Genomic DNA, 25,796 nt, shown 5'->3' on the forward strand with positions numbered 1-25,796 from the left:
TTTACCACATGGGGCAGCAATGGCAGAAAGTTCCGAGGGGTGTGGAAATTCAGACCTAATTTTCCGCATTTCTCTTTTCCGGCACTGCTTTTGTTTTCGTTTTTTGCAAAGAACCTTTACCAAATGTCGCCCTTGGCCAGAACACGAAAGCCCACAAAACCGGAGCCAAGTCGGGGGTCGAAGGTCCAGAAATTTGGCATAAATCACATAAATATGCAGCGCTGGAAAATGTCAAGGAAGCGGGATAAGCAGCAACCAGTGACGAGGATTTGTGCCACGGATTTCATCCGTATTTCATCAACCTTCGCCTTCGCCACCGCATCCATATTTATTCCTATGTAAACGTGTTCAGCTGCCGTTACTGCCTTTGGCTCAAATGGGATTAGCTTTTAATGCCCACGGTTATGTTATTTACAAATGGCTTTTCGAATTATGCGCCACAGTTTGTGGAGTCTCCTCTTATTTTGCCATCTTCTTTTTGGTGAGCTAGAATTTAATATCATGGCGCAAGTAGTTGCCATTAATCAAACGTGCTTGTGCCATTTATTATTTTCTGCAACCCAGTGGTTACTAATTTTTTTATCTTACAAGGCGTAAAGACCATGCAAAATCAATTTAAGTATAAGATGATTTCTCAAATTCATTATTAATGCCATACTAAAACGGCCAGAAATCCGTCTGAATTATAACAATTAATTTGGACTTTTTTCGGCTTCAGGACATAAATATTTTCTGCAAAGACATTTGGAATACTTTTGCACGCGAAACTGCATTCAGCAAGAATGATTCTTATTTTGTATATGTGAGTATGTGAAAAGCCAGTGGGGACAATGTGATGTCTCCATCGCACTCGTTTCAACTGTCAGCGGGATTTTCGTGCTCGACTGCCTGCATGTCCCGTGTCCCGTGTCCTTGCCATCCTTCAGCTGTCAGTCAGGCATTCAACACACGCGACACAGCGCGAGAGATTCATAATTGTTGCAGATCCATGGCCATCCTCAGTCCCATTCCCATTCCCATTCCGATTCCCGTTTTCCAGGACACAATGATCATCATCACCATGGCTGGCTTCATCATAACTTTAATGCATTGTAATTGTGCCACCATCGTCATCGTTTCTCAGCACTCCAGAAAACGTCCAATTTATGACGAAATATTGAAGATGAAGTATCAAGATGTAATCTAATAAGTAATCTAAAGAAGTAAGAATATTAATAATATATTTAAGAATAAAACTATATTTTTAAGACTTCCAATAAATGATAAATCAAAGCATTTGCCGCAACAGGATACTTCAACGATTCGTCCCAATATTTAAAAATATGTTTGTTTTACCTTAAATTTAAAAGTAGTATGGTATCACCCAACACACAGTATTGGTTTCAGTGCATCAGTATCTGTGTTGCGGCGACGAGCTGCAGAGCTGTGTTACGTATACGCAGTGTAGTGCCCGGACAATTTGTGCTGCAATCTGTGCCAGAACAGAGCGCTCGTCGTTGGCTCACTTAACGGCTTAATATATTGTTTCTGCAGCTGCGACTGCCATGGCATAATATCCTTCCAACACACACATGCACATGCACATGCACATGCACACGGCAGTGCATGGGTGCACATGGCATGTATGAAAAAACATAGACAGCGGAAGAGTAAAAAGCAAGGCGAAAACCAATTCAATGCAGCTTATTTTTATGCGCAGGCATACTTAATATTTATAGTATCGCACGGTGCAGGGCAGTGTGCGTGTGCGTGTGCGAGCCACTATTTCGTAATTTAATTACAAACTTTGCGCCATTAATTTAAAACTTTAGGCCAGCTATCGAGCGCGGCTGCCGCACGAGCAGCAGACTCCACGTGCCACAGAAACGGGCTCCGACGAGTGTCTTCCCTCCTCCGACCATTATCCCTGTTCCCTATGTGGTATATGTGTGTGGACCACACGCTGTCACCGGCAGGACAATGGATGTGCCGCCCTTTTGGTTTATGCGCTCGAAACATATTGAAAAGCCAACTCGGCCATTTGTCAGCCGGAATCGCGTTCAACTTTTGTAATTAGATAGAGTGAAGGAAGGCTGTTGAAATGGCGTCGAAGGTTGCTCACTTTTCGCCGCCTGTTGTTATTTGCTATGCAATTCAATCAAGAACCTTTCAATTATGAAATGTTTATACTTGAAGTGGGTTTTAATAATAAAACGTGTCAGTCAAGTAGGGACTTGACGTTTAAGTTTTTTAGATACTTTTTATTACTTTATTTTAGCATTATTTTGTACATATTTATTTTTAGCCGTGAACTTTTTCCCTGTTATTTCAAGCCGACAATCATTATGTGACTACATTTTTTTGCTACGATGATATTTTCCAAAGCAGCTTAGTGCCACTCTTTGTACTCTTCAAAACGTCAGTTTCCACAGGAAAAAATCTCAAGAGCTGAAAATATGCAGCAGCTAAAATAAAATGCTAAATGGAAAGCCAGCGCTGAAATGCAGCCCCTAGGAGTGCATTTTCATCCTATCGAAGAAAACTTAAGCGACCTGAGCGCACAATATTAATGCAGTTTCCACTTTACTCTTATATATGTATATATACATATATATAAATATGAATTTTCCACGACATGCAATATTCTTGGCCCACGCTTATTATGTAAATTTGGAGTTCACCTTTTTGGCTGATTTATGGCGCTGCCGCTGTGGCAAAAATTTCATTAAAACTGCAATGCAGCCACTCAACTTGATGAACTCTCTTTCGTCCCGTCTAGCGCTTTTATCTGCCCCTAATGCCTGTCAATTGCATTTGCCAGGATCTGGCTTATCTGCCTCTCCTCCGACTTCCACCGTGCTTCCTGTAATAAATCAACTCATGCCCCATCTCATCTCCCTCTGCTTTTCCGCTATTGGCCTTAGACGCATGGCATCATCCTGTCAATGTCGCTGGCACTTTTCTTCGTGCATATGTATATGTATATGTATATATAAGAGTTTCGACACATAATTGTCTATGTTCTAGGTGTCGACAGGGCATGAGAAATTTCCCTTATTCCCACCCATCATTGATTGAGTTCTGCTCGCTTTTTCTTTGCCTTGAGTGCCATATCATCTACTTGAGTGGTTGGATTGCAGTTCATAAGTTTATGCTACCACAGCCGAGTTTCCAGCTGCATTTGTTTCCATCTATGTAATGCGGCAAGTTTGATTAGAGTCGCAAAACTGGCCGCAAACTTTTAAAAGTTTTTTTGGATGCAATTACTTTAACGTAAATGCTCAAGCTGGACTCTCTTCGAAAAGCTGGTTAGTTCAACATTTGCATAGGGCTGAAAGCCAATACTCCGCATTAATTATTCACGCTTACTTAATCCTATGAAATTTATGGACCCATGACTGTTGCTGCTGCAAAACAAAGACGTTTAGACCCAGGCTTACACACTGAAAAAATACAATTCAATATACTGAATTAAATTGAAGCTTAAGTATGTATTTCATATATTCCTACGTTCTCGAAACTATATTTCGACTAAAAAGATATGGAAATTATTAGTTAAATTCCTAAGTAGTGGCTTTTTTTTAAGTTTGAAATAAGTTTTCTATGTGCACCTACGTAAATTTAATTTCAGATAAATGTGTGAGGGCGAACACTAACTAAATTGCATAATGAATTTGTCGACATGATGGCTTAGGACTCAAAGTCGGGACTCAAAGTCCTGATGAAGAAATGACCAGAACAGAGTGTGCAGCGTTGATAAGACGCTGGCAGCACAACCTTGTTTTCAAATTAATTAGAGTAGTAAAGCCAATTAATGCGATTATACTATATGAGTGCGTGCATATTAATCAGCCTGCCCAAATCGCATTAGAGGATTTGGTTATTTTGGGGAACTATTCTGACAGGAATCAATCAGCTGCTCCATGGCCTGCTGCAAGTTTTATCATCTCTGCCAGCCTCTTGAAATCCCGATGCATTTTGCATGTCGTCAGCTACCCGTTGGTGTCCCGTGTCCTGTGTTCTGTATCCTGCGTCCTGTCTATGGCACTTGGCCTGCTCGTTTATTTAACACTGATTGCCAATGCACACAGAGATTTTGGCAGCACGGAGCTCTTCTTTGGCCCCGTGGCTGGAGCCGACCTCAGCAAACTCTGAACTCCGACTATCCGATAGCCTCTCGACCCAAGTGCCTCCTCCCCGTCTGGGAAAATATGGTCTTGAAGCGCTTTTGGCAATTGCTTTCTAGAGTGTATATGTATATCTGTTCCCCTTTTATCTTCGTTCGAATGACATCTGCCGGGGGCGGCTAAAAACTGTTTCAATTAGTTGAAATCTCTCTCAGATTCCGGAAATAGGAATTCGTTTATTCAACCCCCATCAAATGCCTTTAATTGACAGCCCGACATACGAGTAATGAACTTTGTTTTGGGTATCGACCAAATTATATGGCACCACTTTAAGCAGCATTCAGAAATGTATTGGTTGTGCATTTAACATTTCACCGGACAAATATTGTTTAAGGTCGAGTGGAAAAAAAAGGGCGAGCACAATGAGAAATAAAAATGTGCCAGCCGCAGGAAATTAATTGAGTTAATTTATAGGCCAGGTGTGTCATAAATTAAAACAACCTGCAACTGCAGTAGAGAGTTCAGTGTGCAAGAAAACATTGCATAATTTATGGGATGCAAACGACATCATGGTGTAGTTAGCGTCGCAAAATTCCATTACATATTGACCTAGCACGAAAACCCATTTGGAGAGCAGGAAAAAGTGGCAAATGAAAAGTGGAAGGCTGCTGGCCATTAAGTGTAAGCCCCTTTAGAAGGTAGGAAAAGTAACTTTTCAATCAACTTGAGACGGGTTAGCGCACAGCCGGGGTAAAGGGCGCTGGGAAATGGGGACTCGGCTTACTGACAATTTATAGAGCTGAAAGTGAGGGGCCAGCCGGAGTGGCTAACTCGAAGGGGATCGACTTGCCATTACTTTAAGGCCATAATTCCGTACGTTGGAGAAGAACTAATTGAGCCGCGAATCCTTCGGGCAGACATGTTAGAAGCACTTAGAGCTCGAGATGAGCATAATAATGATGATTCAGATCAATGGCACTCCGCAAATCAAACTAAAGTTGTTTGCTCGTTTGCCCGGCTGCCAGCCAATTGTTATGCAAATAGCCAAGTGCTTTTCAGCTTTCAAGCCGTTGGAGGGAAATTTTTTAAAATAACCCACACTCGTGCAGTTTGAACAGCATGGAAATGGAAAATAGGAAATGGCAAAAGCAAAAGCAAAAGGGTAGCAAAGTTCAACTGAGGCAAGCAAATGAGAAGTGGCTGTGGAGATTGCAAGGACCTCACTAAATCAATATGGTAGTGGCTCTGCATTATGTGGTCTCTGCCTGTCCAGGTGTTCCGCAGCCTGGACTCCAAGTCCTGGCTCCGCAGCTCCGCAGCTCCCCCGTCCTGGGCCACAAATCAACATTTGACTTCTGCATAAATTGCAAGAAGCAACAAAATTGCTGAAGAGAAGAAAAGTAATTTTCCCGCTTTCGTTTGCAGCTGCAAAACTGCGCACCACAGCCGCCCACATTTCCCCCATCGGATTCCGCCCCATTGTTGATGATGCTCTCCCACCACTCCCACTCCCACTCCCACTCCCACTCCGCACCTCCATCTCTACCAGCTCCTGGTGGCCGTTGATGCCTTCGGGAGCGGACACAGACCTCTGTGGTTCGCTGTGGTTCGTTGAGTTACCTGCACATTTCGTTGCTTACCCCATCGCCCTCATGTTAATAAGATGGGCGGCAATTTGTATGCCACTCAACTATATATACAGATCATACACAGAGAGAAACTCAAAAAAGTCCATTCCCTCGATTAAGCCACATTTTAAACAGTCCCTTTTTGAATTAAAAAATTGTAAATCACTTCTACGGAAATGTTTAATTTACTTTAACTAATCCATTTGGGATTATTGCGTTTTCTAAACTGAATATAAGTTCGTTGACTACAGTGTAGAATTGTTATTTCCGAGCGCAAATAGTTTCTATTTTTCTTAGAAATTTCTGTTCTTTCATTTCTTGGGAAAGTGCCAATGCATCCGACTTAATGCGTATATGGATCGATTTGCATTTCATTACCTGTTCGAGTTGATTGCAAAAATTGCAAAGAAAATACGAGGTACGCTTCCGAAGAACCTAGGGGTTCTTTTTTGTTGTGGGCTCTCATCACCCTCGACGGTGAAAGGTGGCAAAAAAAAGTTGCATTTCGGTTGCAGGGACCTGTGGTAACAGGAGTCCAACGATGCCAAACAAAACTCAACACAATCTGTGCCAAAAGCCGGTGCAAATCGAGCTGAATCAAGCCGAATCGATGTGCGAATGGGCAAGGACAACAACAAGGACACGGCAGCAAGGACAAACAGAAACAGGAAATGGACGTTGTGTGCTCAAGTTTGTTTCCGCTTTCCTTCTTTTGAAATTCAATGCGACGCTTTTTGTTGATCTCCATTGTAAAATCGTGTGTGGAGTGCGGGGCTGTGTGAGATGTGCCAGGTATGGATACGCCAGGACATGCGAGGATATGCAGAGGTGTGTAGGTGTGTAGGTGTTAGGGGCGTTGTGGGCATGTCACCGTCCAGAGAAGCTCTTTGTTGTTGCCGCTGCAAATGCAAATTTGTTCAAAGTTTATTGAGTGCACGTGACGGCAAACAAAAGTGCAAAAGTTTCCCCCGGGCTCGCTCCTTTTATAGTTTTCTCCCTTATTTTACCTTAAAATTTTGAATTGCAAATTTCTTGGTCAACTTAAGCACACTTAAAACATACCTTTTTTATATGACTGTAAGCCGCCTTAATGAGTGTAATTTGAATAAATGGGCTGCCAGCTTATATGCTAATTTTTTGGACAATTTAATTACGGTTCTGAGTTGGGTGAGAAGTAAAATAAACCACTAAAGTTTTGTTAAAAATGTAACTTTACAAATTAATGGGGACCCAAAGATAATTCAATATTTAAGGTTATTTTACAGGCATAATGGCAGTGATTATTAACTACAAAAGTTCGCTTTAAATGTATATAAGGTTATCACAAAAGGCAGGGAATAGTTTCTAACGTAACTTGGACAAATTGCATATCAGTACATCAGCTCAACTAAAAAAAAACCAAATTTAACCAAATTTTCATCATTGCAGGCCAACCCCCAACTAACCGGCCAGATCAGAAAGAGATGAGAGCATTGATAAGGAAAGAGATAGAGAGCGTCCAAAACCTAGCCCCGAAAATCGATAAACTGGTGAGTACTCGCCCAGCCGAATTTTATTTGGCTGCTTGCTTATTGCAAATGCTTTTATAAATTTTATGACTCAATACTTCCATTGTGGCAATAGACGATGACAACGACAACGACAACGACGACGACGACATTTAACCTACAGACTTTTGTGCCGGCACTGAAAAGATGGCATTGCAATATTATGCGCCATCGCCATTCAGCGCATCCCTGCGCATCTAACCGACTATAATTTTAAAGCCACAAAATCCGAGAACCGAGAATGGGTATGGGTTGTGGTTCTTCTTGCAAAGAATAAAGCGACGAGGGCAGGGAACGGGACCCAGACTGTCTGCCAAAGTGAATTTGTGGCTCTGAATCCAAATTGCACACAAGTCGAGCTTGAGTTTGCAGAGGCAAAAGAGAAAAAACCGAATCGAGCAAGTGGAAAATCGAAAAAATTCTAGTCTTCCCATGCTTTTTTCTGGTCTCTGCAACAATATGAAGTCAAGCAAGGGATAACGCCGTATTCGACTGTCTCGACTACCAGATATCCCTTCCTTTGCACTTGAGCTCCACCTAGCGGAGGTTACATCTCGCATAGCCCTTTAAGGGTTACTGAAACTTTACCAAGGTCCATTACAATTACCTTTACGAAATCTTGAACCATGTGAAAGCCAGAGAAACTTTAAATTTGCTTTTTAATTCCGACACACTTTCTCTTTTATCGTTCATACTAATAGACAATCATAGCCAGATTGACTCAGCAAGTAATTCTGATCACGGTTATTTATTCTTGGTCCCTTATACCAATTACACAAATATATATTTAACCTTAGAATACCCTTTTACCCTTTGAGTAACTGGTATTAATATGTATATATGTATCTTGCTATGAATACAAGGCAAGTTGCTGCACAGATGTACACTAAATAACCGTAATCCCTAAAAAAAAATCCACCAAAAAACTAGATGCACTTGTTATTTCCGAGGATATTTTTGTAAAATTTAATTACCAGCATACCTTAGTACAACTTTTGCAAAAGTTTCTTAATTCAATTGAAGTCCCTCGTCCCAGACGGAAGTAGAAATTTCAATCAGCTGGGGTACAAAACGAAAATAATCTGCAATAAAAATGTTTTCCTTTAATAAAAATTCAATTTCCTTCAAGCGACACATGTTGCCGAGCTGGGAACAGGAAGCAGGACTAGGGATAGCAGAATCGCTTGGTAGAGAACTGTGTGGGTAGAGAAATGGAGGAAAGCGAGCCTGAAGCTGAATCCAGCTGAACTGTCAGCCGGATGCAGTTAGGTAAGCCATCGCAACGCATCGGCCGACCTCAGAAAGAGAGACGGGGCAACCAGGACCGATACTATGTTGTACGCCCAACCCGGGGGCATCCACCAAGTCCTGCCACCTCCCCCTTCCCCCTCCCGGCGTCCCGTGAAAGGTCCTTTGGCGCGGAGAGAACGCGACTAGAAATGTCTTTCAATTTGTAATGACAAAGTCGTGTGAGTTCTCCCACGTCGCACTCCTCCGCCGTCCGAGTCTAGTCTGTTGCATTCGCGTATCTAATGCGGATACGGAAATACCACGCACACTGGTATTTTCTGTTTTAAGAGGTATTAGTTTTAAGTGAGCTCATATAAGAGAAACAATTTAGCAGCTAGAATAGGAGCTTAAAAGTCAATAAATCAAGTCTTTTTTTACTGATATAATATACATGTATCGTTTTGTTTGCATGATTGATATATGGAAATTTGTTTGGCTTCCTAAGAAAATACCCTTAAGATCATTTTAGTTACTTATGAAATATAGATCCGCTTAAACTGATGCAATAGCTGGTGCCCACGGTGCCGCAACAGACATTATTTTGTTCACTGTCCCCTTACCAGGCCATCCTCCTCGTTAGCCCATCCTTGCTGAGCTCACCGACTTTGCGGAAACGCTCACATTTTGCCATCGGAGATCGAGGAGCAGCCAGGAGGTCCAGGGCAAAGGCAAAGGCAATGGCAACTGCCACGGCAAAGGCAGATGCTGCGTCAATGGCAACGAGAGGATCCAGGCCAGCAGACACATCGATGATTGCACATGGCTTAAAGACCCAACGGAGCCAGTTACTTGGCTACTCCCACTGCCACTCCCATTCCGCCCCCGCATCATTTCCTCGCATTAAAAATACAACGTCGGCAGATACATCAATTGAAAATGAGGCAAGGAAAGGCATCGCATCGCTTGGCATCCCAACGGCAGGGCGAGTCGCATCTGCGGCGGACAGCAAAGAACAGGAATCGCAAATCGAGCGAAGGGCTGAGATAGGGACGACTGGGGACATGGGGCTAAGGGATGGTTACTCCTGCTTCCCGGACAGGTTGCTTTCCCAGTGGCGGCTGTAGATGTGGGGCCAGTGGGCCAGTGTTATTCTGGCCATGACAGCAAGTAAACTGCAGCTGAGCGGGATTTGATACCACGAATGCATCCGTTGCTAAAGCCGACTCTTAAGTTTTCAATTTGCTAGATTAACCTAGGACTGTATAAGATACATAGCGGTAGAGATAGCAGGTATCTGAGAAATTGTGGAACTACGCTTATTATTATTACGTGATAGAGAAGAAGTACATATTTATGAAAATGGTGCAGAAAATACGTAAGCATGCTTGGGCTTCTACACTTGGTTTGCAGAACGTGTAATTTAAGTGAGCCAGGGTACAAAATGATCTGCCATAAATCGCTAAAGTTCCCCATAACTCCTCAGTTACGTCATTTAACAAATTTCACAATTTCTGGGCAATCATGAGCCATTTTCCTTAGCCCATCCGTCGCTGCGATAACTCAATTCGTGGCGCAAATTTGCTGAGACTGCAGATTGTCTGCAGAGTGCTCCATCTATGGCAGCATCTGTCAGCTTGGCAGCCGGGGACAGCTTGGCCATATGTCTTGGCCATACATCACGTATATGTGTATGTACGGGTGTGCTGGCCACACCCTTGCGAAAGTAAACAGAAAGCGCTATTTTCATTTGCTTTATCGCTCAGAGAGATTGGAGAAGAGAATAAGGTCCAATCACTCGAGCCCTAATACGCTTAGGCTGCTCATAATCACGCTTCAGCTATTTGAGATGGATTGGTGGAAGGAAGGCCGACGGCTATGAGGAAAACCTTCCAGATAGTTTGCCCCATTGTTCCTATCGCATTATTACATTTCTATTTGCTTTGGGGCTAAGACTACAAGGGGTTCATCCGCTGGTCTCTGCCACACTTCCCACTGGCTTATTTATAAGCGCTGTTTGTCTTAGCGTCCCGCCAAACTAATAACTTTTCCGTTGTCCCTCCATTGAGCGATTTCCCTTTCTCCTCAGACTTTTCATTTATCTTCCTCCGCTGCACTTGACGTCTGGTCAGCCGCAGCAGGTCCCTGCACTTGAAAAACATTTCCTCGGAGTTTTTAGGGGGGCATTTTAATTATTTTAGTAATAATATTGATAGCATAGAAAAGATTTGACAATAATATTTAGTTAAGGCCTGCAGGCCGTATTTATTGAAGCCCTTCAAAGCTGCCTTTCCAACCACTAAACTTGTGCCAGTGTGTACAAGGATATCCCCTTCCCTCTGCCTCGTCGGCAACTCCTTTTGAGATACTTCCTGGACTTTATCGGGCGGCCACTTCCGCTCCACGTACACAAATCACACGTCCCTTGGAGTCCGGCACTGGCTTCCGGCTATTTAAATTGACATCCTGTTGGAGGTGACTGCTTCCTGGCTTCCTGCCGCCACCTAGCCCCCAATTCAATTTGCAAAATCATTAACACATTTAGTCAATAAGCCGTGGTCGGTGCTCTTGAGACGTCAGTGCCCTCTTTGGGGATTATTATTCATTTTTATGTAATTATCTGCTTAGACCAGAGCCAAAGTAACCCCAGAGACAACTGGCAAGTAAGGAGGCTTCTTCTTTGTCCCTGCTACGGCTATATGAACATCAACACGAGGGGTCTGTGATTTTACGCACACAAAACTATCTTGAACTGGCATTGGATAAAAGCATCCTGTTGTCCAGGTCCTGGTAATAGCCATGAAATATGGCCACAATGTGTGAGCTCCTGTAGTTACACTTCGGGGCAGTTACTTCAAGTTCAGTAGGGACTTGGCGGAGAATGAGTTTAGTTAACTGGGAAAGTACAGTGGAGCTACAGCGAAAATGTTTTTATTCCTTACACAAAAGTACAACTGATCAGATTTTAAAATCTTAAGAACAGATCCAGGCTACATTCCCAACAAAAATAGACATTCCCACGTAGGTACTATTTTAAGCTGCATTTTCTCGAAGTCCAGCTCATTCTAGCTGGCCAAAACACGTATCAGGACGAGGTCCTTTTTAGTGCCACTGTTCGGTTTCATCATCAGGAGCAGCTGCAGCATAAAAAAGAGGCGAACCATTTAAGTTTATGTGCCCAGTGTGTTAGTGTGTGTGTGTGTGCTTCTCTCGAGCCTTATTGTGTGTGCGTGTGTTAGTTTCATAATGTAACCGGATGTGCCAACACAATGCTCGCACATCCGCTTGCCAGACAACAGGACAACAGCTGTCACACACACACACACACACACACAGAAGTTAAATGCCGCTGCGCTTTTGTTTGCACATCTTAAGGGATCGAAAAGGAGCAGAGACATTCCCATTCCCATTCCTATACCCTCCGCCTGTGTCCTAGGCCAGCACTTGACAGCAATGGGCGCATTATAAGAAGCAGCAGAGCATATAATAGGGGCATTTCATAACAAGGAGGCGTGAGTCCACACAAGCAAACCCAACCAAAGCCCGAGCTACAGGCTCTGACATAATTATTAACTGCATGGACGTAAGTAAATATGAGGCGACCAAATGGGCAGAGATAACGAGGCCATTGTATGTTTACGCTAGTGTTAGTGCCTCTGCGCGTTAGTGTTGGTGCTGAGTAGGGAAAAGTAAAATGGAAAAGCGAACAGGGAACAGGGAACAGGGAAAAGAGAGCGACGAGCGGAAAAGCCCAAACATTTAGCAGACATGTCACGTGCCGGACTCATCATTTATGTTTTAGTTTTGGGCGTGCCTGACAAAACTTAATTGATTAAAAATAATATTCCAGCTGCTTTTGCCTTGCGGCGGAGAAGCCAAGACTACATGAAGCGCATTTTAATGAGCCGCATAATTATTAATGAAGCCGTAAGAGAAAAACAATTGTTTGTCGCAGATCACTGTTGAGGTGCGTGAGCTTGTGTTAAGTGTAATCTTTTAAGAGCTTTTTCGAAGCCGGAACTCAAACTTTACATATACCCACTACATTAATTTACCAATTCTTTTTTCACCTACTAGTAAAAACATTTTCTCACAGTTCGAATCCGCCAGAAGTCTTAAAACAGATGTAACGCTCGCTTAAGAATTTTACATAATTAATTAATACAGAAAAGTTAGGTAACTCGCTTCTCCCTACACAAAAACCTCATCAACGTATTATTTAGCGTTTCGTTTTTCCCAATTTTATGTCGCTTGTTACTTATCAGCTACAATTTTTAATTTACTCAAATTTTTTGCGCTTCCGCCCTGTTGCTAATTATAAACTTTTTAAGTGGCTTATTGGGACGTCTGCGGTTGCCTTGGACACGTCGCGTATCCGCAGTGGTGTACGCCCACTGCTGGCGGCAAGTCGTCAAGTGCTCTTTAACTTTTTACTTCGCCAAGATGTTGCCGCCGAGTCCTTTTCACCCGAGGCTGGGGAAAATGTATTATTTAAGGCGAGTAGTTCCCGCTTTGAGTGTGCACACAGTGGCGTTTATGTGCTTTGATAATGAGTAGGCCACCCGTTTTTTATGCTCTTTAGGATGGCATAAAAGTTTGATTAATGTTTGCCCAGCCCGGTAATTCCTACGAATTTTCTCCGCTTATGCATATGCCTGTTCGGGTCGCCGTAAAATGGCATTAAAAGCATAAAACACCAGTCGCCACCAGCGACTTTTAACAGCCAACTCATAAATATAAAATCATACATAAATGCGCAACGAAAATCTCATCACTTCCCGAGTGTGAGGGAAAATTCGGAATTTCCCGAAGTTGACCTTGCATTTTCAGCGGACTTTGTTGATGTGATCGATCACAATTCGATTTTTAGTAGACATTAAGCTGGATCGCGTGCCACGCCCACCGCCCGTACGGGAAAACATTTCTCACCTTTGCCAGGAGTAAAAAATGATAGAAAATCAGAGGGAAATTCGGCACGCAAGGCAAACATGAAGGGAGCATGAGCATGAACAGAACATCTGCCAATGGGGTGCGTCAACGGAAATTTATGATGATAGATGGGGAAAACATCTTCCATATGCAACAAGCTGCCAAATTGTTTCAGAGTCAGCCAACTTTGGGATATAAATGCTCCTAGCAAAAGCTCCTTAAACGTGTATCAATAAATGAATTGACTTTGCCATAAAATATTTCATGCTCCATGTTCCGTTTTTCATCACCCGGAATTGCATCACCAAAAGAAATGGCAGTGGGTTGTAAATATTTAATATGCTTTTTGCATGTAGCCCATGATAAAGTGCGTGGCGTTGGGCAGATTAATCATATCCCTGGGGATCCAGGACCTGAAACCTAGCACACCTAGTTGCAGCTGCTCTGGCAGCACCGAAAAAACCCATTGTTCTTCCTTCCTCTTTCATTTTGTTGTTTCTGCACATTATCAGCATAAATTCAAATAAAAACGAGAGTAGCTGCTGTCTGTCGTCTGTGCAGCTAAATAAATGATGTTATAACAGAGCGAGAGAAGAGCAGACTGACAGGACACACAGGTCCTGGTGGCTGCCACCCAACCGTATACATTCCGCCCTCCCCAGATAACCAGCTTTTTTGTTCGGTTCAACTTTGGCCATTTTTCTTGCGCCCCAAAAGTTGACAACAGGCAAAGCGAAGGACTAAGCCAGGACACGTATTCCAAGGGGCAGCAGCTGTCAGCCGAGAGCCAGGACAACATGATGGAGCTCATCAACATCACTCGGCGGGATATATGTGCACGTATACATGCCATGCCCAAGATGGGCGCCAACTGCCGATGGTCTTAGGCAAATGGAGCAACAAAATGGCTGCCGAAGGATAAAGACGCGTGCCTGGCCAAATCCCGAGGCGTGATTGATTAATATTATTCTCGGCTAATCTAACTTAAATGGGCCGCAGCGCAGGAGGCGTCGAATATTACCTATTCAGCAACCTCCTCGTCCTTTCCGAAATGTGCGTGAGTGCCTCTCGTTGACTACGCTCCATACATAATAAACACGCCGCGTGTTAAGTGCAGGCTAAGAGGAAAAAAAAAAGCAATTCCAAAAATATATTTGCGAGTATTTGGAGGAGCATTCCATCTCGTATTTATATGCACGAAAGGTAGACACTGGGGTAACCTTGTTATGCGGAAATTTGTTATGCAAAAAGCAAGGCTGCCGAGTAGAAGGCTCAAGCTTTTCTTTGTCAGCAGAAAGACACAATAAACGTTGACGTGGCGCATAAGTGATGTCCTGGCAGCAAAAGAAATCTTTTTTAGTTGCTTATGATTTTTGCCACAATAAAATTAATTAATCAAATGAAGGTTCGACAAATGGCCGATGACAGTGAGCTCCACTGATTGCGCACTTCAATCAATAATTGAAGCTCGTTATTAATTAATGCACAAATGATGGCACAAAGGCCACAACAGTTAAGGCAACTTTTCTGATGCGAATTGAACAACTGTCAGCAACATGTTGCTGCTGTCCTGCCGCCGCCTTTCCCCACCCGGAAAACTCGGAAAACTACAGCCTTTCCGCCTTGGAGGCCGGCATTTGACAGTTGGCTCATTTATTTCTGCAATTTTCCACCTGGCCAGTAACAACGGCAGCAGTTGAGTTGTTGACTTAATTAAAATAATAAATGATTTTCGTCTTCTATCCAAAGGTCAGCCAAATTAATTAAACTTTAACGGGGTGCATAATTGATTCCTATATAAGCTGAGGCATGGTCTGAATAAATGCATGGAATGCCCAATTCCGAGGACGTCCAATTAAAAATGATTGATGGAGTAAGATTGAGCAAAATAATAAAAGACGCCTGTCAACAAATAAAAACAGTTTTAAATCAGTATGCATTCACTAGAAAATACCATGGTAAGAGATCACGGGTCATACGCAGTTTAGTACCTTCTTCATTTTGTTTACCACAATTTCGATTGCCAAATATTGTCTATGAGCCCTTGGCCAAGGAAATGAAATTGCTTTGCAGCCCTATCAGGTTGCCAAGAATTTTTCAATTATTTTTGCGCCCTGCCTCAAAGAAGGCGTATCTGCCGGAGCCAAGTTATGATTCGTCTTCTTCGATCCTGCCCCGATGCCCAGCCCCTTTTGGCCATAATTATTGTTTGCACTTGCCGGATGCAAAGTTTTTCATTAGTGCGCAGCAAACAAAAAGGAGGGAATAATAATAAAGAAATGAAAATCGCACAAAGTTGAAAATCGCTGGTGAAAAGGGGCGAGTTGTCCGACTGCGGGATGCGTTTGCAAACGTGCCGGTGGCATGCTTCATTGGCTTGTGCATTATTTGTGCAACCTGGGTTGCATCGTAAAAAATGCAGGAGCAGCAGGCTGCCGCTGCAGCTGGATCCTTTTGGCTGAGCACCGACACACGGGGCAGATGGCAGAGGGCAAAGGGCACGGATGACGATGACGATGATGGGGACGAGGAAGGGGTGGGCGAGGAGTGGGGCTTATGGGCGTGCCGACACGGACATGCGAGAACAAGCCGCAGTATTTATGGTCCTGTGGCTGCCGGGGACAGCGACGAGTAATGTGCATCCACCTGCCCCCTTTGCTGCTCCTTCTCCCAGCTCCTGCTCCTGCTGGGCGTCGTCTGGCCATAAAACACAATCAAGCGTAAAAATACAGGGCGGGCACTTAACCCGGCCAACACCAACACCAACACCGACACCGACACCACGAAAGAGAGAGCCTCGACATCTACGACACGTCAACGGTTTTTGCCTTTTATGTGCAGGGTACTCGAAAAGGTAGCTGGGTATATTATATTCCCAACTACAGGTAACGACATAAAAGCAAACCAGCCAGAAGGCAACTAAGCATGCTAAGCAGGTTTTTAGAATACGCAGGTACATCTTATTTGCTGAATATCAAACCATATATAAACCGCTGTTATGCAATATATCTAGTAAATATATATATACGAAATCTAAGAGGAATCACATAAGTGAAGTAGTTTTATTGCTGAGCACCTTTGTGCTGGCTACCCGAAGGTGTTGTATTCTTCGTGGTCCAGTGGCTGCTGCTCCTTGGCATTTAAATATTTAAAAATGTTTGCTTAGCGCTCGGTGGCAGTCGAGCTGCTTTTGTCGCTTATTTACTTATGCCCGTGTTGCCATTGCGTATTAAAATTGCATGATTTTAATTGCACAGCTTGCAGGAGCGATGGCAACATCATTTGAGCGTTTCTGCAACGACTGCATTTAATGTTGCGCATACGCAACGTAGTCGCTGCACATAATGTTTGCGTTTGTAATTGAAAGGGCGGAAGAGATAGTAATATTCACGACCACGCCCACTACCGCCCACCCGCCTGCCCTTCTCGCACGCATATCAGGCAGTAAATCCATAGTTCCCCATGCCCCATTTTCTGGTTAAATATTATTTTTGCCATTAGCCGCAGTGCACAGTGAGCTCGCTTCCATTCCCGCTCCATTACATCCGCAGCCACATCCGCAGCCCCATCCGCATCCGCGTCCTTTCATTCGGAGTGCTCATTTCGCCAGTTGTTTATTTATTTGTTTTCCCTGAATGCAGCTGCTGTGCCGACTTTGTTGTTTTTGCGGTGCAGTTTCTTATTTCATGGAATGAAAAGCTAAACAGCAAAACGCATTGTCTGGCACGTAATGATCGAAATCGGGGGAATGAGGATGTTTATGTCCTTAAAGTCCTTACACAACAGTAAACTCGAGCGCAAGTGAGACGCAAAACTTTTCTGTTTGATTTTACGAACAGGAATTGATTGTTTCCATAGGGTACGACCATAGACTCAACATTTAATTTCCGCCTATAATTAACATTTTAAAATACCATTTAACATTTTCCAGTTATTTAGGCACTCTAAGCCACACTTAATTATGCGGATAATTGAACCTATGATGGCTGGCTTTTTTGACTGTTTGCAAAACATTAGTTTGCGAAATGCACTCCACACTGGCTGCTTATTTAATAAGCAATTTAATGATATTTATTTTTATTTTATCGAAAAAGGCGTACGCTTGAAGCGCCGAAAATTCCCACACATAGCATTTAATAAAATAACAAACAAGATGCACTAACAGCACAAACATCAAAACAGCAAGCAAATAAACGGGGAAAATATAGAAAGTGGAGAAAAGCGCGCTAATGGCAACTTTAATGCTTCGGCTACGAGTATATATGTACAAACATATATACATTTATTTTTTGGGGTTGGGGAGATCTGTGGGCATAAGGATGCGCATAATGTGCAAAGTTTGCGACGCAAACTAATTTCAAAGTAATTACGTAGCACAAAAGTGTTGATATTAGACTGCAGGAAAGGGGGCAGAGCCAGCTGCAAAAACAACATGACAAAATGTCGTCAGCAGACTACAAAAAGACCCAAAAGCCAAAAAAATACAACTTGCCAGCCAAACAGCTGCACAAATGCGATGAGTTTACACCAGCATCAGCCCCCCTGGAGCCCCCCCTCCTCCGCCCCAACAATCGAGTCACGAAAGCGCCACGTCAGCGCGGCATCATCAAGTCCTTTACCGACTTGCTGGCGCTCTCAACAAGCCCCAAAAAATGCAATAAATAGGGAAAACTTCTTAGGCAGGAGCGCCGTCAAAGCTTTTGACTTTAATACGCGGTCTGGGAGAAATTAAACTTGCTATCTGGGTATCTGGCTCCATTGGGACTCCCCAGGCGATATCCTAAGTAGCCTCATTTTCCCCCCAGCCGAGCAGTTTTCTTTTTATTTGGTAATATTTTACAATTTCAAAAAGTAAACGAAAATGGCGAAATATGAGGGCCGTTTGGGGAGCAAGCGGGAAATGCACTTAAAGAAATTAGACCTTAATTGAGTTTTATTGTCTACTTGTCTTATTATTTTTTTTGTGTTATTAATAACAAGTAATTAATCTATTTAAATGGCGTGCTGGTGAATTTTTTTCAATGCCGATTTTCTATTTCACTTATAAATTGTTTTAAAGTGTATATAAAGCTGGAGGCGCTGTAGGCAACTGGACGAGTTTTCCCAAAAGGCGCCAACAGGAAGACGAAACTCAGTAGCAAAACACACAGATACACACACTCAAAACACACTCGGCGGAAACGGAAGCTGGAAAAACAAGGAACGCCGGGCGACAAAAACAATGGCAAAAGCCGGGTAGCAGAAAAGCTTCAGCTGCAAAACAAAAGCATGAGCTCGGGGAAATTTCACTGGAAAGCGGCTAGAAACTAGAGAAATAATTGCAACAGAAATAAGCCAACAGAAGCAAAAATGAACGCGTGTGAAATTTCACTTCTAGACCTAGACGGTACTTCAAAAATATTTTTAGGTCATATTAAGGATAATATGTAATTTTAAATTTATTACAAGACAGCTACAGATAAATTGCAAAAACCTTTTAAAAGTCGGCTACTTCCCCCGGAATTCTTAACAATCATTTAAAAGTCGGGGTAATTATTTGGGTTTTATCTTTCGCAAATTATTACCGCACTTAGTGGCCAGCCGGCCGGAGAAGACGTTCCGATTATTTAGGATGCGCCCCAGTTTGGCTTTTGAGCCCTAAACTCTCGAAGTGGGGCCACTATATAGTGGAAACATCTCGGCCATTCTGGGCACGTTCATAAACGGGAATTTTATGTCCTGGAAGGACAGCTGTTGCCGCTCGTCCGACCATAATGAAAATATTTACAAGATGAAAACTTGTTCAGGCTGTGTGTGCAAGACATAAAATTAGCATTTTTATGCACACACACATAGCACACAATTAGAAACAGTTGCAGGATACCTATCCTTTTTACTGGTTGGTCTATACTGCAAGATGGCCAGCATAAAGTGAACTTTAATGGCGACCAGGTAGGTTTGTTAGCTCACATTTACATGGGCATTAAATGGGTCCAGGACCAGACATTTCCTGCCACCGATGCTGCTCCTCGTCGATTTGTTTTCGGTCATTACATGCCAAAAAAGGAGCAAAAAATGTGGAAACGACTGGAGGGCAGTCCAAGTCGGCTGGCCCCTCCAGTTTTTAATGGCTTCGCAGGGCGAACACTTGGAGTGTCGTTACTTCTGGCGATAAAATCCAGAATGGGGCGTGGTCGGCGCCGGATGCTGGGTTACGGGTTTTGTCTGACTGACTACTGACCACTGGCCATTGCCTGCAATTAAGCCCACACCAGGTCCTCCTTCGCCACGTCCGCCTCATCCGCATCCTCCGCCGCCTGCATCGAATGTGCCCGCCCAGCTGGTGTGTTAATTGAGGTAAACTACGCCATTTTTATACCCGCTACCCTCTCTGCTTTTCGCCCCGCCTCAAATAGGTTTATTGGGAAATTTATTTGTTTAATTGCATTATTTTTTGTTCCCTCGCTGCTGGGGCAAAAAAATGAGAGAGTATGCCATTAAATTGTTTTTATGGCGCACTGGCATAAGCTGGAAATTTATCGCTCTTGTTTGGCAAACGGAGCGGACCGAACGAAAAGCTTAATAAAATTTCAAAATAAACGTTTTTCACAATTAAATTGGAATATTTTGCTAGCAGCTTAAATTAAATTTTTGCAAGTTTCCGCTCCGCATTCCGGGTGAAAAAATGTATCACTGTTACCGATAGGCCTTCTTTATTTTACTATTGGATCCATGTATTTTAATATTATTTAAATTTTTTCTCAAATTCCTATTCTTTCCGAACAGAAAAAAAACATCCTAGAGTAAGCAAAAAGTTTTTCGATCTAATCTACTGTGTAGCAAATTTATCTGCAAGTTCTTTGAAGACTAGTTGGAACTCAGGTAATCCCTGCCTCAGCTCAGCTCTTGTTTGAGCAGATTTTCGATTTGGAATGCCAATCGGATGCAGAGTTTAAATCTCGAAAGACAGTGAACGATTGGATAGGCTGCTGGCTGAAGCGTTTAAGCCTAATTTGAGGGAGGGCCGGGTGCTTAAAGGAGGAAGCAGGGAAGCTGGTAGTCAGGTCCTGGCAATTACAGTTAAGGCAATTTTCGCAACGTGTCGCTGACTGGCTCTCACTCCTAGACCACCCTAATCACCTACCAGCTGCAACCGGCTTTTGTGCCGCTTTTGATCCTTTTTCAGCCTGTGCAGCATCCTGTTGATGGCCTCGTTAGTTGCGAGTTACAACGAGCCGCAATACAATGAAATCGGCACACACAGCCACTCACTCGCACGGCTGCCATAAAAAAGAATGTTCTGGCAAAAAAACCAAATGGAAAACACAAAAAGGTACTGAGCGAAAAGGGGGGGGCTAACCAAATGCCATTTACATTTAAAGCACACTTTCAAGACGGACCGCCCCAAAGGCCTTTGTCTCCCGGCCGGGCCCGAAAATAAATTGGGAACTTTTCGCAGCGCAAAACTTTGCCAATTTAATTAAAGCGAAGCGACTTAGGCGATTCGGCCAAATCGCCACACCTTTCACTCTGAACTTTGGTGTCCTTTATGGCCGCAAATTCCAGCGAACGATGTTGCAGTCGCGCAGGAAATGGGGTTGGCAAAGAAGGGATATTCCGGTAAAGGACATGCAACTGGTTGCACTCTGCACTCTGCACTCTTGCACCCGTCGACATTTTATGGACCATTCAAAAGCGCTACAAAAATGAATCACAAGCGATAACAGTTAAGGCGAAAACTTGCATTTTCCTTGATTACAGACAAGTTGCTTCTCCCCGGGCGAGCTTTTGTGGGTGGAGTCAATTACTCATCCTAGTGAGAAGCAAAGCGATAGAGGCGACTGATTTCATACCCTTTTTTTTTAATGTATTTACAGTCTACATAGAATCCAGTGAAAGTATAGTATCTCCCATGTACGTTATTTCTTAAATGCTCTCTTAATTACAAATGAGTACTATATACATCTGACATTCATTTCTGAGTGGGAAAGAGTCATAGACAACGGAAAGCGATTCCTATGCGGGATTCAAATCTTAACTGTCATTAGTGCCAAAGCAAAACTGTCAGCCAGAGCACTCGGAAGCGTTTAAGTGCACTTGAGTGGATTTTAATGGACCCAAACGGAGGGGGTGTTGGGAAAGTGGGCGTGGCGCAACACTATAGACTCTTGTGACTCCAATCAAGGCTTTTGTCTCAGTTTGAGTGCATAATGCGGAGCAGGAGGCTGCACCACTCCGTCTGCTCCTCAATCATGTTTTCGACTTGAGCCTCTGCACACAGACAAAATTATTAGGCCCTTCGCCTAATAATACCAAAAACTGGTATCTATGTCAGTTAAATCAAATCAGTTTGCATAATCTTCCATCATCTTGAGAGCTAGCAATTGAAATAAATTGGAAAAGTAAAGACTGCATTCATTTTCTTGCCGTGTATCTAAACAGTTGGCTTAAATGAAATGCACTGCATTCCATGGCGTACAGTAGTCGTCCATTTCATGGACCATTTAATAAGCAAAACATTTGCTAATTAGCCACAGAGTGGCCGCCATCAGCAATTGAAGCGCTGATGCGTGGCTTAACCAGTGAGCTCCTCTCCGGGCCATTATGCGAATCCTATGCAAATAACCAGGAAATCAAGAGCTATGGAGGTGGATGGGGAAATCTGGGGCTGGGATGGGGTAACAATGGATGGGAAACTTGTAACTGGGCCAGGATTTCTTGCTACAAATGCGCCCATTCAACAACAAACTGAACTCGAGTCGACTCGCACTTCTATGGCCTACTTCATTAATATTTATACAAGGCGGGAGAAGTTGCGAGTACCCGGCCAAATGGATTTTGCCTTTGAATCCGCATTGTTCGAAATGAGGCGGGGGATTTGGGGATGTTTGCTGTTAACTTTCGGATTCGTTTCCACAGTAATTGAACTACAAATGCGCCGAGTCGCACATTTATTTGCTTGTTTATTCGGTTATTATACGACTGAGCTCACAAAAAACAGGCAGGCAAATTAAATGCTAAATTGTAAATCAAACAAATAAATCACCTGCAACTAAGCCAGTGTTTATGTGGTATTTAAGTGTGGAAACTGATATTTATTCTCCTTCATCTATTTGCAGAGTCGTTTAAACTGTGCGGCCAAATGATACTGTGTACTTCAAATTTTCCATTTTGGGTAAGTTGACAGTAAGCCACCAAGAAATTTGAAATGCAGAATATCGCTTTATGAGCTGATAAATCCGCAAAGCACAATGAGACAGCCGTTCCACTCGGCTGCACTTGTCTCCGGGTTAAATTTATGTTTTGCCAGTGGAAATGGAAATGCAATTCAGGCCTGCTTTTAAGAAACATTTCCTTTTTGGCCTGCCATCTGTAGCTTGTTGTTTGAAACTGCAGTTGGAATGTTTAGAATAAACAAACGTGCGAATCAGCCGGACAGAAAATTGATTTGACAATTTGAGAGGTGACGTCGTTGGGTCAGTTTGGCAGGATCAATTAAATTTAGTATTCCTAGTCCTGCTTTTCAGTGGTTTACCATTCCTTTTGTACTAATGTGGCTTCACCCCTTACGAAATTAGGGCCAAAAGGTGAATTTGCACCTCGTACAGCTCTCTGCATGTGCTAGCTCTCTGCATGTCCTGGCTGGAAGGAAGGACTTTCAATCAGATGGCACTTCCTTTGAGCTCCCGCTAGCTGTGCTGCTCCGCCAAAAATGAAGTTAAAGCTCTTTTTATGGGGCCACCGTGCTGTTGGTTTTGTGCATGTTGTTCGCGTGGCCGTGTTATCCTTTGGATGTTTGCCTCCGGTTGCTGATGCAGCTATCCTTTCGCCGATCCTCCGGTTGTTTTATTTGCCACACATCTTTGTTGAGTGAGTGCAAGAGTGTAGCTAACGGGAACGATGTCCGCGCCAGGAATTTAATTTGGCTGCAAATGGCTGGCAGGAAACATTGTTGGCCCTGGAAATTTGTTTACACTTTGAGCAGTTTTTAAATTAATTTGTCAGTTGGCAGCCGTTAAGTTTAAGGCACACACTCGGCTGAAGAAATATTTACTTTTGACTACAGGCTGACCTGCCTTAAATTAAGAGCGGTGTGCACTGTAAAATATATGAACAATAGTTCGAGAGCCTGCATATGCCACATGGAATCCTTTATTCTAATCCGCATGGGCGGCTTGACTTTTCTCTAAATTTGCATGGCTATTTGTTCAAGGATGTCCTTTGGCATCTTCGTGCTTGTGTGACCGTAAAAAGTACATTCACATCTGCATATATGCATGAGAAATTTTCCAAAACTTTGCAAGTAACCATGGTAAATGTAAGAATGATAGTAACGAAACAAGTCAAATAAGAGATCATCCGATTACATGGAAAAGGGGAGCACAGGGGCAGTTTGCCTTAATTGTATTAGAAAACGAACTGAAATTCTGTATGCAAATATCAATATTTTACCAGTTTGAACGGAAAGTAAGCCTCTGGTCAGTCACTTTTCGTTGTGATCCCTTGAGTTGCACATATCCTCAGCAGGAAAAAGTGGTCATGCATATTGCATAATAAACAAGCCAGCACACATGCATTTATTTATTTCAATGGACAAACAAAGCCAGACTTTTCACAAAACCAAAGACCAAAAACATAAAACATAAAACATAAAACAGCAAATGCTAAATAAGCCGAAATGACGGACGAACTGGCTCAAGTAAAAGATACATTGGCCAAATACATTTGCTACCAACTACAGCACTGCTCAAAAACAGCATATGCTCAGATTTCCTGTAACTTGGTTTTTGCTATTTGCATACAAGGCATTCGACTTTTGTTCTAGATGACAAATAAAATAAACGATATACACATGTTCGGCCATCTGTGGCTTGGATTGGCCAGGTCCATCCGACACATAAAGATTTAGATACTGAGATACTGAGATACAGAGTTCTCTACGTGACTGCGACACGACCAATTAGTGTTGGACCGTCCACGGACCGCCTGCTGCTGCCCGGCATCCAGGGATCCTCTTCCTGGAACACAGCTCCAGGCAAATTAAAGACTTAAAGCCCTTGCAAATCCGCCTCTTTACGGAGGCCGTCTGTAATTCAAAGCAGGCATTGAATTCAACACCTTTTATGAAGAGCCCAGCGCATGCACATGCATACAAAATTCAAAGGACGAGAAGGAGTTCTGCCATTGTGGCAGTGTGCTTGTTATTTGATGACTATTTTAAGGACACTTTGCCGACGTCGTTTTGGGCAAGTGCCTGTGCTCAAAGTGCAAAAAAGACCTCACAGATATGCTGGCACATAGAGAATAAGATGATAAGCGTGGTGTAGTAAGCCAAGTACGAAAATTTGCTGAAATACTGAGTATTATAGAAAAAGGAGGGAACCCTGAAAGCATCATTAACTACGGAACTAGGGAACTGGGGAGCACATCCGAATTTAAAACAGAAAAAATACCCAAAGATATAAATCTGTAGTCGAATTAAAAACAGATTTAGACATAGAATATTGGTTAATGATTATGTTCAAAGGAGTTAATTTAATTTTTATATTATGCTGTTTTGTGAATTCAAAGCCACTAAACTCACATTTTTTCATTCGTCTGGAACCCCGAAACATAACCAAGAATCAGATTAATTCGCCAACTCGGCTTCAATCATCGTCCTTGTGCAGAGTAAGGCAAATAAAATTTGCCAGCAGAAAACTCGAATGACAGCGACAGACTTCAAAGTGAATGAAAATCGTAAGAAAACCCGATGGGGAACTTCACAAAATGTGGATACGAGCGGGGAGGCTAACAAGTAAACAACCATTATGCACTCCACATAAACGTTGGGTTCTGTGGAAAGTGGAAAGTACGATGCTATCGAGAGGGTAAATGGCAGTTGGGCAGCATAAACACATTTTACGGGCCCACTCCCACTCCCACTTCCCACCATTCACCCGTCACCCATCCCCCCAACACAGCGAGAAAAATAAACAATTTCATAAGATATGCGGAAAATGGAAGAGCAGCGCTGGAAAATATCTGAATATATATCTGAGGGAACGGGCAAAAGGGAAAAGGACAACCGCAGGAAAAAGCGGAAAATGCAAAACAAACACAAAATTCTCAGATGGCACCAAAAAGGAAAAGAAGGCGACCCAGGCGACGAGACACTTTGCCGCCAAAGCAAATAAACCCCTGAAAGTGGGCGGGGAAAACAAGAGGTGGACGTCAGGAAAAGTCCTGGTCACCAAGGATATCGTAGTGTAGTATATTACTCTTAAATATATTAAAGTCCAGAACCAAATTACAAGCAGTACTCAGAGATGTTTAAGCGTGATCAGCTGGTTTATTTTATAAAAATAATTAATATAAAATAATACTTGATAAAAATTACA

General features: G+C 42.9%; 1 long non-coding RNA gene across 1 annotated transcript; it reads right to left on the bottom strand.

Moving 5' to 3' along the window:
• Window positions 1-627: 627 nt before the first annotated feature.
• On the bottom strand, window positions 628-25,195 carry LOC120446766. Its single transcript, XR_005615887.1, has 2 exons — window positions 25,001-25,195; window positions 628-1,194 (listed from the first exon to the last, which is right to left on the bottom strand). It is a non-coding gene; the product is annotated as an uncharacterized LOC120446766 (long non-coding RNA).
• Window positions 25,196-25,796: the final 601 nt, after the last annotated feature.

This window comes from Drosophila santomea, chromosome 2R, assembly GCF_016746245.2.
Source record: "Drosophila santomea strain STO CAGO 1482 chromosome 2R, Prin_Dsan_1.1, whole genome shotgun sequence".
Lineage (NCBI taxonomy): Eukaryota > Metazoa > Arthropoda > Insecta > Diptera > Drosophilidae > Drosophila > Drosophila santomea.